Raw genomic sequence first — 12,779 nt, 5'->3', positions numbered from 1 at the left:
GATATAGTTTCTTTAGCAAGTTTTCTGAATCTATCGTATATGCCTCCTTGACCTTGTATTTATATTCTAAAAACTTTTTTTTTTAGAAATTAAATGTAATGGGGTAAAAGTATTGAAACACTTAATTACCAAACAGCCTGACCGGTGGTGGTGCAGTGTATAGAGCATTGACCCGAGATGCTGAAGACCAGGGTTTGAAACCCTGAGGTCACCGGCTTGAGTGCAGGCTCATCTGGTTTGAGCACAAGGTTACCATCTTGAGCATGGGATTATTGACATAATCCCATGACTGTTGGCTTTAGCCCAGAGGTCACTGGTTTGAAGCCCCAGGGTGCTAGCTTGAGCCCAAGGTCACTGACATGAGCAAGGGATCACTGACTTGGCTGGAGCTCCCTGATCAAGGCACATATGAGAAGCAGTTAGTGAACAACTAAAATGACACAACTACAAATTGATGCTTCTCATCTCTCTCCCTGCCTATGTGTTTGTTTCTCACTCTTTTCCTGAAAAAAGATAAATGATCAAACAAAGATGCGATCTATTAAATTAGGGCTTTGTACTGTCAGCTCTCTTTCCTTCATCTTCCTTATTCCTAATAGTTTTCTTTCCTTTTTCACCAAGGAGACCATCTTGATATTTAGGTTTCCATTTTTGTGCAGAGAAGTAAATAATTACAGAGGAAGAAACCTTCAAATCCACAATAGAGGTGGGGAGAGGATTGGGTGGCAGAGGTTCAGGCCAATCTAGTGGAATTATCCCCATTTAAATGGCTTCAATTTTGACATGGTTCTGCTGTTTAAAGCATATCTGTTATATTCTCCTCCCTCATGGATATTTTAAACTTGACTTAATTGCCATGTACATTAGGGTCCAACAAATAGATGTCTGAGCACATGTGAACCATAAAAAATTTTTTGCAGCTGAACATGTAGGTGTGTGTTTCTTTCGATTTCAGAGAAAGTTTAGTAATTGCTGTCTGGGCATGCAACCATTACGTAGTAGAAAAAGTACGCTAGATTTGATGAGTAGGTGTTTGTCTACAAAGTCTTATTTCAGGAATCTCCAAAATATTTCTCCATATCTGCTTACTGATATTTCAAATTCCATTAAAAGGGAAAAGCCTTTTCATCCAGATTAGAAAGACTTAAAATGTAAATGCAAGTGACAGTAAAGATGAAAATAACCAACATGTGTAGCATTTTCTATGAGTAAGGCACTATTTTAAGTACTTTAAATGTGGCATATGACTGATATTTGATTCTTCCTGAGAACAGGGTTTGGGGCAAGGAAGAGGAATTACTAGATTTAAGGTTTCTTAGTACCTAAAAGTTTGAGATATGATATATTCTAACAGCCAAGTAAGGAAGATGTGCAGGATAAACTATTAAATTGTAAATGTACCATAGGTGAGGCAGAATTTTACTTCCATTTACTTTTTTTTTTTTTTTTTATTAAGTGAGAGGCACAGAGGCAGAAAGACAGACTCCATTTGCGCCCCAATTGGAATCCACCCAGCAAGGCCCCTATCAGGGTGATGGTATGCCCATCTGGGTCCACTGCTCCATTGCTTGGCAACCAAGCTGTTTTAGCACCTGAGGTGAGGCCATGGGGCCATCCTCAGTTCCCGGGGCCAACTTTATTCAAACTATTGGAGCCATGGCTGTGGGAGGAGAGAGAGAGAGAGAGAGAGAGAGAGAGAGAGAGAGAGAGAGAAGGGAGAGGGGTAGAGAAGCAGATGGTCGCTCTCCTGTGTGTTCTGACCAGGAATCAAACCCAGGACATCCACATGCAGGGCTGATGCTCTACCACTGAGCAAACTGGCCAAGGCCACTCTCTTTTTATTAGAATTACAAAATATTATTTGAATTTAACAGAGGATTGCTTAGAAACAAGATCTCAATAGACTGAGAAAAATGCTTCCTATATCCATTTACTCTATCTTTTAAGTGCTGACTCTTCCTTTCCCTCTGCGTTGATAAGGTGTAACAGATGTTACAAGGTAGTAGTACCTCCATGGTACATATAGGCTAAGGTTCTCACTACAATAAAGGGTTCAAGGGATGATTTGGGAAAGATAAGTAAGGTCACTTTTTATGATACCATTCTCAGAAATTAAAATTCTGAATTTAATAATTATTATGAATCTATTTTTCTACTTTTTAATGTTGGGTTTGCTTTTTGAATGTTTTGTTTCCTCACAAATATGGCTGTTTGAATGGTTTAGTTGCTTATTTGAGAAAAATCATAAAATGAATAATAAACAGAAAAATAGAAAGAATCATTAAGAGGTCAGGTGGGTGAACGATATTCCAACCTGCCCCCAAAGACAATATTTTTCTGTTTCTTTCTCTAAATTATCAGTAAGGGTCTCTAGTAAATTGTTCTAATGCCTCACACAATGTATGTGACTTCCTGTTATTTCCTGCTGCATGTTAAGGGAATTACTTGTCTTATCAGTGGAAAGGTAACTTGTCATTCATTCATCCCTTCTTCATGTATAGTTCTTGTTTTTTCAAATGTGAAGTATATATGCTATTGTAAAAATGGTTCTGTAAGAGCTTCTAAAGTCAGAGGTCAGAAGTGTGTGATGAAGCTAATTTCTGCTGTATCAAGGAGTAATTAAAAAAAAAAGGTAGCCTGGCCAGTTGTGGCACAGTGGATGGTGTCCACCTGGGACACTGAGGTCCCAGGTTTGAAATCCCACATTCACCAGCTTGAGTGCAGGCTGATCAGCTTGAGCGCGGGGTTACTGGCTTGAGTGTGGCATCATAGACATGATCCCATGGTCGCTGGGTTGAGCCCAAGGTCACTGGCTTGAGCAAGGGTTCATTGGCTCAGCTGGAGCCCCCCTGGTCAAGGCATGTGTGAGAAGCAATCAATGAACAGCAACTGAAATACTAGAACTACAAGTTGATGCTTCTCATCTCTCTCCTTCCCCGCCTCTCTTGCCAAAAAAAAGAGTGAAGAATGCTCTATTTATTTTCAAGTTATACAGAATTCACTGTGATTACTGAATTCAGCACAAACATATAGTGAAAGGGAATCCCACTATAGCACTTGTAATTTGAAATATCCATTCTAGACACATTAACTTTTTTAGTTTGGAGACCCAAGTATTAGTGTCCACTCTACCACATACTTACTGTGTAATCTTAGACAAGCTGCTTAAACTCCCTGAGCTTTAATAATTAACTGAAAGACAAAGATAGTATCTGTTATACTAACCTAAATCAGAGGTTGCTGAGAGACTCAAACAGGAAATCATACAATGGACTATTAGGTGGCATATCTCCTACATTAGGTTAACTTTTTTCTGAGGGAGGGACTGTTTATAATTTATTTATCTTGCCGATGACCATGTAGCTCATGATAGACATTCTGTAAAATCTTGTTAACTTTTATGGAACTTTTACCCAATAATTTTCCCACAAAAGATTTTGTTAATGATGAAGATGATAATCTCTTGTGAAAGATATATAATATATTATAAATTCACAGTCTTTCTAAATCCTAAAGGTTCACTGCTATACACTGGTACTCATGAAGAAAAGTTTTACATATCAGTACTGGACATCTTCCCAAGGCAATTCTAGCACAGAAACTGATAAACACACAGAATATGTTTAATAAATGTTTATTGAATAAATGCCAGTCTTATTTACTGCCACACATACCCATTCTTGTTTGGCCCCATGAGAAATCTATAGGGATAGCTACTACTTAGGCAATTAGAGATCCCAGAATATTAAGGAGTCCAGGAGACCAATGGAAATCAGTCATAAACTATTATTGGAGATACACTGATACTGATAAAAAGCCATGCAGTGAAATAATAGCTGCTATTTATTGAATTCCTATTATATACTTCACATACATTGTTCCAGGTCTGTTAGTCTCTAACTCTTTCTCTCACTCTCTTCATTGCTAGAAACCCTTGGAGAAGTACCTATCCCAAGGTCATGGAAGCATGAAGAACCAACCATCTCAACAATGTGAGCCAATCACCTTTATTTTAGTTATTTGTAGAATGAGGAACTTCATGTAGATGACCTTTGATTCCTTCCATCTCTAATGTGATATATTTCTCTCACTTATTTTTTTATTTAATTTTTTAATTTTTAATTTTATTCATTTTAGAGAGGAGAGAGAGAGGGAGAGAGAGAGACAGAGTGAGAGAGACAGGGGGGAGGAGCTGGAAGCATCAACTCCCATATGTGCCTTGACCAGGCAAGCCCAGGGTTTCGAACCGGCGACCTCAGCATTTCCAGGTTGACGCTTTATCCACTGCACCACCACAGGTCAGGCTCTCTCACTTATTAGACTCAAATATTACCCAAGACATTTTGTTTTGAAAGGTATTCTTATACGTTTTTATTTTGTAATTAATAGGCTACATTTAGTTGTGTTAGGTAACTAGTCAAGAATGCTCTTTAAGTTATACTAAAGGTATTTAACCTAAAGGTAATTTTAGACTGGTAACATATTTAGTGAAGTATGTTAGATACTGTTTAAAGAAAAAATTTTATGCGACTTTTCAGTATCCATTTTTAGGTTGTTTTTTAATCAATATTTTGGTTTGAGGTTTGTGTTTGAGTGGTGGTGATAATGGTTGATTGTGTTGTTTTAAACATAGCCTGACTAGCAAATTCACTTACTATATTATCTTTCCATTTATGTATTTGTTCTCTGAATGCAATACAGACAATTCTGTATATATCCTTTTTATTTATTTATTTTGGGAGAGGGGTGAGGCAGACTGACAGGGACAGACAGACAGGAAGGGAAAGAGATGAGAAGCATCAGCTCATAGATGTGGCACCTTAGTTGTTCATTGATTGCTTTCTCATATGTGCCTTGACCAGGGGGCTCCAGCTGAGCCAGTGACCCCTTGCTCAAGCCAGTGACCTTGGGCTCAAGCCAGAGACCTTGGGCTTTAAGCCAGTGACCTTGGGTTCAAGCTAGGCTCAAGCCAACGACCATGGAGTCATGTCTATAATCTCACTCTCAAGCCAGCAACCCTGTGCTCAAGGTGATGAGCCTGTGCTTAAGCCGGTGACCTCGTGGTTTCAAAACTGGGTCCTCAGCATACCAGGCCTATGCTGTATCCACTGCGCCACTCCCTGGTCAGGCTGAATTACCATTTATATGAATTTATTTTCTTCACTTGGCTCAGGAGCTATCTTGGACTTGAACCCTGGCTGTAGCATTTACTAACTTTGTGACTTTGGAGAAGGTATTCCGCATTTCTGATGTTAGTTTTTTTCTTATCAAGTGGAGGTAATAGCACATACCTCAAAATGTTGATGTGAGAATTAAATGAGAAATTGTTTATAAAATATAAACTTAGTGTTTAGCATGAAAGATATTATTATGTTTTTTACCCTTCCCTAAATTAATTATTCTGTAGGACACTTACACAACAGAGTATTTATTTAGAAATGTATATATCAGTTTTTATTTCTTTTGCTCTTTTAAAAATATATGTTTAGTGTCACGTTTTGTTCTTGTTTGTATGTCAAGAACTCATTGGGAAGACAGTTAAGATTAATTTATGAAAATAAGCCTTTCTTCATTAGTTATTAGAGAAATGCAAATCAAAACTACAATGAGATACCACCTCACCCCTGTTAGATTAGCTGTTATCAACAAGACGGGTAATAGCAAATGTTGGAGAGGCTGTGGAGAAAAAGGAACCCTCATTCACTGTTGGTGGGACTGTAAAGTAGTACAACCATTATGGAGGAAAGTATGGTGGTTCCTCAAAAAACTGCAAATAGAACTACCTTATGACCCAGCAATCCCTCTACTGGGTATATACCCCAAAACCTCAGAAACATTGATACGTGAAGACACATGTAGCCCCATGTTCATTGCAGCACTGTTCACAGTGGCCAAGACATGGAAACAACCAAAAAGCCCTTCAATAGAAGACTGGATAAAGAAGATGTGGCACATATACACTATGGAATACTACTCAGCCATAAGAAATGATGACATCAGATCATTTACAGCAAAATGGTGGGATCTTGATAACATTATAAGGAGTGAAATAAGTAAATCAGAAAAAAACAAGAACTACATGATTCCATACATTGGTGGAACATAAAAATGAGACTAAGAGACATGGACAAGAGTGTGGTGGTTACCAGGGGTGAGGGGAGGGAGGACATGGGAGGGAGGGAGGGAGAGAGTTAGGGGGAGGGGGAGGGGCACAGAGAACTAGATAGAGGGTGGCGGAGGACAATCTGACTTTGGGCGAGGGGTACGCAACATAATTTAATGACAAAATAACCTAGACATGTCTTCTTTGAATATATGTACCCTGATTTATTAATGTCATCCCATTACCATTAATAAAAATTTATTTAAAAAAAAAACAAAAAACATGCAAATATCCCAGAGAAGGTTAATTTAAGCCTACATGAGCACAATAAAATTTTTGATCCTGAGTTTTTTGAATTGATAATGTCTACCTGGTATGTAATAGTTGCTTAATAAATATGTTTTCTTCCTAAAAAAAAAAAAAAAAAGAAAAGAAGCCTTTCATGGCTATTAAAACTATTGTTACATCAAAACAAAATCTTTTGGTGGTTCTTGTTTCTGTTGAAGAATCATTTGAATTTAAAAATAACAATAGAAATCTTTGTAACAAATTAGATATCAAAATGTTAAACATGAGTTAGGATTCAAGGTTAATTAGAATAAAAAGGAATTGAAAATCTTATCATGATACTTTTCCTCAGAATCTGAAAGTCATCTGAGTTTGCTATCTGCTTTTTCTCTCTGTACCAGTGAATTTGTACAGTGAATTTGTGGCATCTGATCTTGAAGATGCTAAAGAACAAACAGAATTAACAGAATGGAAGAAACTTTCACTATATACAATGATTTGGGATGTCAAATGCAGTAAGTTTGCATGCCTTTTCATCATAATTTGACAACCGACTATACCTTAATTAAAACAGGGAGCTGCTGGGTATTCTTTTGTGCTTTATAGTGTGCTTCACAGTCAGATATAAATTATTTTTATCTTAATTTCATTTTTTCTTCTTTCTTTCTTTCTTTTTTTTTATTATGTGAGAGGCAGGGAGGCAGAGACAGATTCCCGCATGCACCCCAACTGGGATCCACCCAGAAAACCTCCTACTGAGTGATGCTGTGCCCATCTGGCGCTGCTGCTTCATTGTTCAGCAACCGAGCTATTTTAGCACCTGAGGTGAGGCCATGGAGCCGTCCTCAGCACCTGGGGCCAACTTGCTCAAATCATTTGAGCCATGGCTGCAGGAGGGAAAGAGAGAGAGAGAAGAGAGAGAGGAGACAGAGAGAGAGAGAGAGAGCGAGAGAAGGAGGAGGGGTGGAGAAGCAGATGGGTGCTTTTCCTGTGTGCCCTGACTGGGAATTGAAACCAGTACTTCCACACGCTGGCCCGACGCTCTACCACTGAAACAACCGGCCAGGGCCTATCTTAATTTCATAGAGTTGTTTTAATGAGGAAGTTGTTATTCACTCTTCAAGAATCACTTTTTAAAATTAAAATTAAAATTTTTATTTATTTTTTTAGCAAATGAATGAGAGACAGACAGCCAGGAAGGGAGAGAAATGAAAAACATCACCTCATAGTTGTCATTTTAGTTGTTTACTGATTGCTTCTCATATGTGTCTTGACCAGGATGGGGGGAGTTCAGCTAAGCCAGTGACCCTTTGCTCAAGCCAGCAACCGTAAGATCATGTTGATGCTCCTATACTTGGGGTTTTAAAACTAGGACCTGAGTGTCCCATGTCGATGCTCTATCTACTACGCCACTACCAGTCAGGCTATTTTAATTTTTAAAAATATTTTATTTATTGATTTTTAGAGAGAGGAGAGAGAGAAAGGGCTGGGAGGAACAGGAAGCATCAGCTCGTAGTAGTTGCTTCTTGTATGTGCCTTGACCAAGCAAACCCAGGGTTTCAAACCAGCAACCTCATTATTCCAGGTTGATGCCATACGCAATATGCCACCACTGGTCAGACAAGAGCCACTTTTTAAAATAGAAAACAGATTAGTTTAAAAGTCTTACTTCATTGTATTATGTATGAGTACATATATATGTATATATGTAATATGTATGAGAACATATATAATCAAAGATTTAATCTTTATTATTGGTCAAGTAGCACTGGCAGTATTGTAATTTGTTAAGGGTTCTAAATCATGATTTAGAGGACTTGAGCCAAAATCTCAACTTTGCTACTATCTGGTTGAAGCTGATCATAGGGATTCGGAAGAGGCTTAATCTCTGTGGAACTCAGGTTTTCTCTGTGAAATCGGGTTAGCAATATGTTAAGGCTGCCTTGAGTTTTTTTTGTTTTGTTTTTTTTCTGAAGCTGGAAACGGGGAGAGACAGTCAGACTCCCGCATGCGCCCCACCGGGATCCACCTGGCACGCCCACCAGGGGCAACGCTCTGCCCACCAGGGGGCGATGCTCTGCTGCGACCAGAGCAACTCTAGCGCCTGGGGCAGAGGCCAAGGAGTCATCCCCAGCGACTGGGCCATCTTTGCTCCAATGGAGCCTTGGCTGCGGGAGGGGAAGAGAGAGACAGAGAGGAAGGGGGGCGTGGAGAAGCAAATGGGCGCTTCTCCTATGTGCCCTGGCCAGGAATCGAACCCGGGTCCCCCGCACGCCAGGCCGATGCTCTACCGTTGAGCCAACTGGCCAGGGCCTGCCTTGAGATTTTGAGGCTTATTTCTGACAAATAATCTGAAAACTTTCTTTAAAGAATGAAGAATTATATTGATATATTAAAAATGTTTATTGACAGTAGCAATTTAATCTCACAGTGCATCCATGAGTGGGTGGCATTTGTGGTAAATTTCCTTCTTAAGTTCTCATTTCCCCTCTCTTCTATTTCCAACCCCAGAGACTTCTAGAATTACTTTTCAGATTATGACTTGGTCCTGAGACCAGAGAGGGAGTATCTGAAGTCCTCCTGTCAGTGAGACCTAGTTTAGACATAATAACCATCAGCCTGCTCTTGAAGCTTGAAGCCCAGGACTACATATCATAAGGAAGGAATGCAGCAGGAGAAAAGATTTGTGGAAATAATTGGCACATGTGCCTGACAGCATCTGCTGCAAGTGAGCTTGCAGAATTGATAGGAGTGCTTCTTACTCTTAATGACATTGTTTCCTATGCCTCTCATCTTGTGTGTGGTATAGGTAAGGTCCTTACCATGCTTCTCATACCTTGGGCAAGCAATGGGCAGTAGTTTCAGTTCTGTCAGGTTTGGAAACCGGAAGACAGAGAGCCCAGAGGATTTCAACCTTAGTTTGCTTTGACCTAGCTAATTAAATTTTGCTGTTTCCTGTGGGTGATACAGGAGTCTTCTCAATCCTGATACCTGACTGTGACCAGAGAAGGCAGTAGATATTGACTTGTGCATTGACTTCTTCATAAAGTCATCTTATAGCTTGTTAGGAAAATCTGATAAGCCTTGAAGTCAAGGCAGAGCAGAGTTTACTTGGAGAGGACAGTCTGAGGGTTGCCTTCCAGAGGTGGAGGATTGATGAAGAGCAAAAGTCTGAAGAGCATTGGATAAACCATGAATTGCTCTGTGACATTTCTCTCTTTCTGGAACTCAGTTTTCTTATAATATATAAAATAATATTCTCTGAGGTCCTTTCTGGTTTCCCCTTTGCTCCTTTTTATCCCTTTGATAAAGCCTACAATTTATCTGTAAAATCCAGACTCTGTCATGAAGTATGAATCGGTTACCTAGTTAAACATGAACCACAACACAAGTGGATCCTGACAGGCTGCTGCAGGGACTCTGCATCTGATTCGAGAAATAGAAGAGACACTATTGTCCATATTGTCAAGTCTCTGAAACATAGTTGCATGGTAGCCAGGAACAAACTGGATTAGTTTTAGCTGCTACAGTCACACCCTAAGTTTCCTTTTTGAAAAGGATGATGCCCCTAATTTAGATGTCTGCTTTAAATGCTGTCTTTTTTTTTTTTTTTTTTCTTTCCCCTCCAGCATTCCATCAGCTGAGATGGTAAAATAGAACACTGGGCAACTGCATTTGAAAAATGAGTATTGGCAATTATTTAGAGACTATATATTAAAGGTTTTAAATTTTACTGACTAGGTTTTTTTCCCTCCTCCATACAGTTGCTCTTATATCTTTTAGGTTTTTGAAAAAGCATCTCCCTCCACTCCCATTTTTAAATAGGGAATTCATTCCTTAGATAGTTGGAATACTTTTTATGGGACTGAGCTCCTAGAAACCAACTGTCCTTTTTGGTCTGGCACACAGACAAATGATCAACCCACAGAACTACCATGGAGTTATTTCTGAGGCCCATGGAGATTTCTTTGTTGTCTTTACTGAGGTTAGGTAGCTTGAGGCTCTCCTCATGTCTATTACTTTTTGCAACTTCTCCTCTGGGCCTGTGTCTCCATTACCAGGACCCCTCAAAAGGCTTTTAAAACCAAACCTACCCTCTAGAGATCAATACACAATGGTTGAATTAAGGTAGAATAACTTGATCTGATACTGGAGGTTTCATTAACCTGGGAACTGATGCTCAGAGAAACATGAGTGATTTTCTTCTTTATCCTGTGGAGGAAACAAAACCAAACACAATTCAGTGAAAGAAAGATTAGAGGTGGTGTGAAAGAAATGCCTAACAGTATACATTTGAATGTATCATATTTCTAACCTATAATCCTTATTTTTCTTCTTTTTCTTTTTCTTTTTTTTTAGCGAGAGAGACAGAGACAGAGAAAGGAACAGATAGGGACAGACAGGAAGAGAGAGATGAGAAGCATCAATTCTTTGTTGTGGTACCTTAGTTGTTCATTGATTGCTTTCTCATATGTGCCTTTACCAGGTGTGCTGCAGTTGAGCCAGTGACCCCTTGCTCTAGCCAGTGACCTTGGGCTCAAGCCAGCGACCTTTGGGGTCAAGCCAGTGACCATGGGGTCATGTCTATGATCCCACGCTCAAGCCAGTGACCCTGTGCTCAAGCTGGATGAGCCCATGCTCAAGCTGGTGACCTTGAGGTTTTGAACTTGGGTCCTCTGCGTCCCAAGGCAATGCTCTCTATCCACTGTGCCACCATCTGGTCAGGCCTTATATTTCTTCCGATTTGCATAATAATTTCAGCTTTTTTTCTTTTTGACCAATTATTAGGGGATTATATCTCCTAATAATTTCACTTGAAACTTCCTTTGTCTTAGTCTAGTAGTCAGTGGGCTGTTACAAAACACTTAAATTATGCAGAAGGGATAACTTATAAAGCAAATAAGAACTTCAAAGTTTGGGATTTTTTTGGTATATTATTATTTTTTTAATGTTTGTTATATTGATTTTAGAGAGAAAGGAAGGGAGAAAGGGAAGGAGTGACAGGAACATTGATCTGTTCCTGTATGTGCCCTGACTGGGGATCGAACTGGCAAGGTCTGCGCTTCAGGATGATGTTCTATTCATCTGAGGTATCTGGCCCAGGCAGTGTATTTTTTTTAAAGTAGAATTTCCCCATATATTTATATGCAACATATACACATTCATATGTACCTTTTTTACTTTTACTCTGACATTTCTGTAGCATATTTCAAACACAATACCAGAGAGAAATGTTTTCTTCCCTAGGTACTTACAAGAAAGAGATAAAAGGAATTCTGTCTCCATTCACTAGCATTTAATAAAATTTAGTTCAACTGATTGTATTCACACTAGGACCAGCATATTGGTTAGTTGCAGATAGCAGGTCAATCCAGAACGTCCACTTTCTTGACTCAGATGGAACTACTTTAATATTCTCAGTTTAAAAAATCTAACTGTTTTACCTTTACAGAACTATAGCACTTGCACCCAGAAGAGATACTGAGTTATTTCCCAAAAACATCATTTCAGAGGGCATATGTTAGTGTCTGTGAATTTGTCTTTTGGTTTGAGGTCTTCACAATATTTTTTATAAGAAGAAATCTGATCAAACAACCTGACCAGGTGGTGATGCAGTAGATAGAGCGTCGGACTGGACATGGAGGACTCAGGTTCGAAACCCTGAGATTGCCAGCATGAACGCGGGCTCACTCAGCTTGAGTGAAGGCTCACCAGCTTGAGCAAGGGGTCACTTGCTCTGCTGTATCCCCCTGGTCAAAGCACATAGGAGAAAGCAATCCATGAACAACTAAGGAGCTGCAATGAAGAACTGATGCTTTGATGCTTCTCATCTCTCTCCCTTCCTGTCTGTCCCTATCTGTCCCTCTCTCTGACTCTTGCTCTGTTTCTGTAAATAAATAAATAAATAATCAAACAAATTGCTGTGTTTACTATAAGGAAGAATGTTGTTAATGTGTGCATTATCTCTATCAGGACTTAGTAGAAAGATATATCTCATTTCTCATGAATAATTGGGCTCTCCTATACAACTAGTTTAGTTTTTTCTCAGAGATATTGAGAACCTTAATATTGGTTGTATATCCTTCTGTGTTAGCTACTTGAAAATCTAGACATAGCTCAGTTTACATCCAATAATTCAACAGAGATTAGAGTTAGGATCTCCTATGTTTGTAACCAGATATGTTTGTTTTTGCTATATTTAAGATGGTTTATTTACCCAACCCAACATTTAGATCACATGACCCCACAGAGAACTTTTGTTATTTTCAGATAGAAGAGGTAGATAGGAAGATACAGACTGGCCTGAATAACAAAATATTATAATTTAGAAAAAGCCACTATTATGGAAATAGAAGGTTTGAAACTGTAACTATTTCAGAAAATCTAG

General features: G+C 39.0%; 1 protein-coding gene across 2 annotated transcripts in view; it reads left to right on the top strand.

Annotated features, from left to right (window-relative positions):
- The window catches only part of KLHL3 (kelch like family member 3), a 384,889-nt gene that overhangs the window by 21,870 nt on the left and 350,240 nt on the right, over positions 1-12,779 (top strand). The window contains exons 2-3 of one of the 2 annotated variants that reach the window (XM_066272564.1): positions 3,929-3,992; positions 6,793-6,906. The gene's annotated coding sequence lies outside the window, so the exon portion shown is untranslated. The remainder of the gene's footprint in view (positions 1-3,928; positions 3,993-6,792; positions 6,907-12,779) is intronic. The other variant, XM_066272563.1, reaches the window with a different exon arrangement.

Source organism: Saccopteryx bilineata, chromosome 4 (assembly GCF_036850765.1).
Source record: "Saccopteryx bilineata isolate mSacBil1 chromosome 4, mSacBil1_pri_phased_curated, whole genome shotgun sequence".
Classification (NCBI taxonomy): Eukaryota; Metazoa; Chordata; class Mammalia; order Chiroptera; family Emballonuridae; genus Saccopteryx; species Saccopteryx bilineata.
Note: the sequence above shows the minus strand (reverse complement) of the source record. Positions and strands in the feature narration are given on the sequence as shown.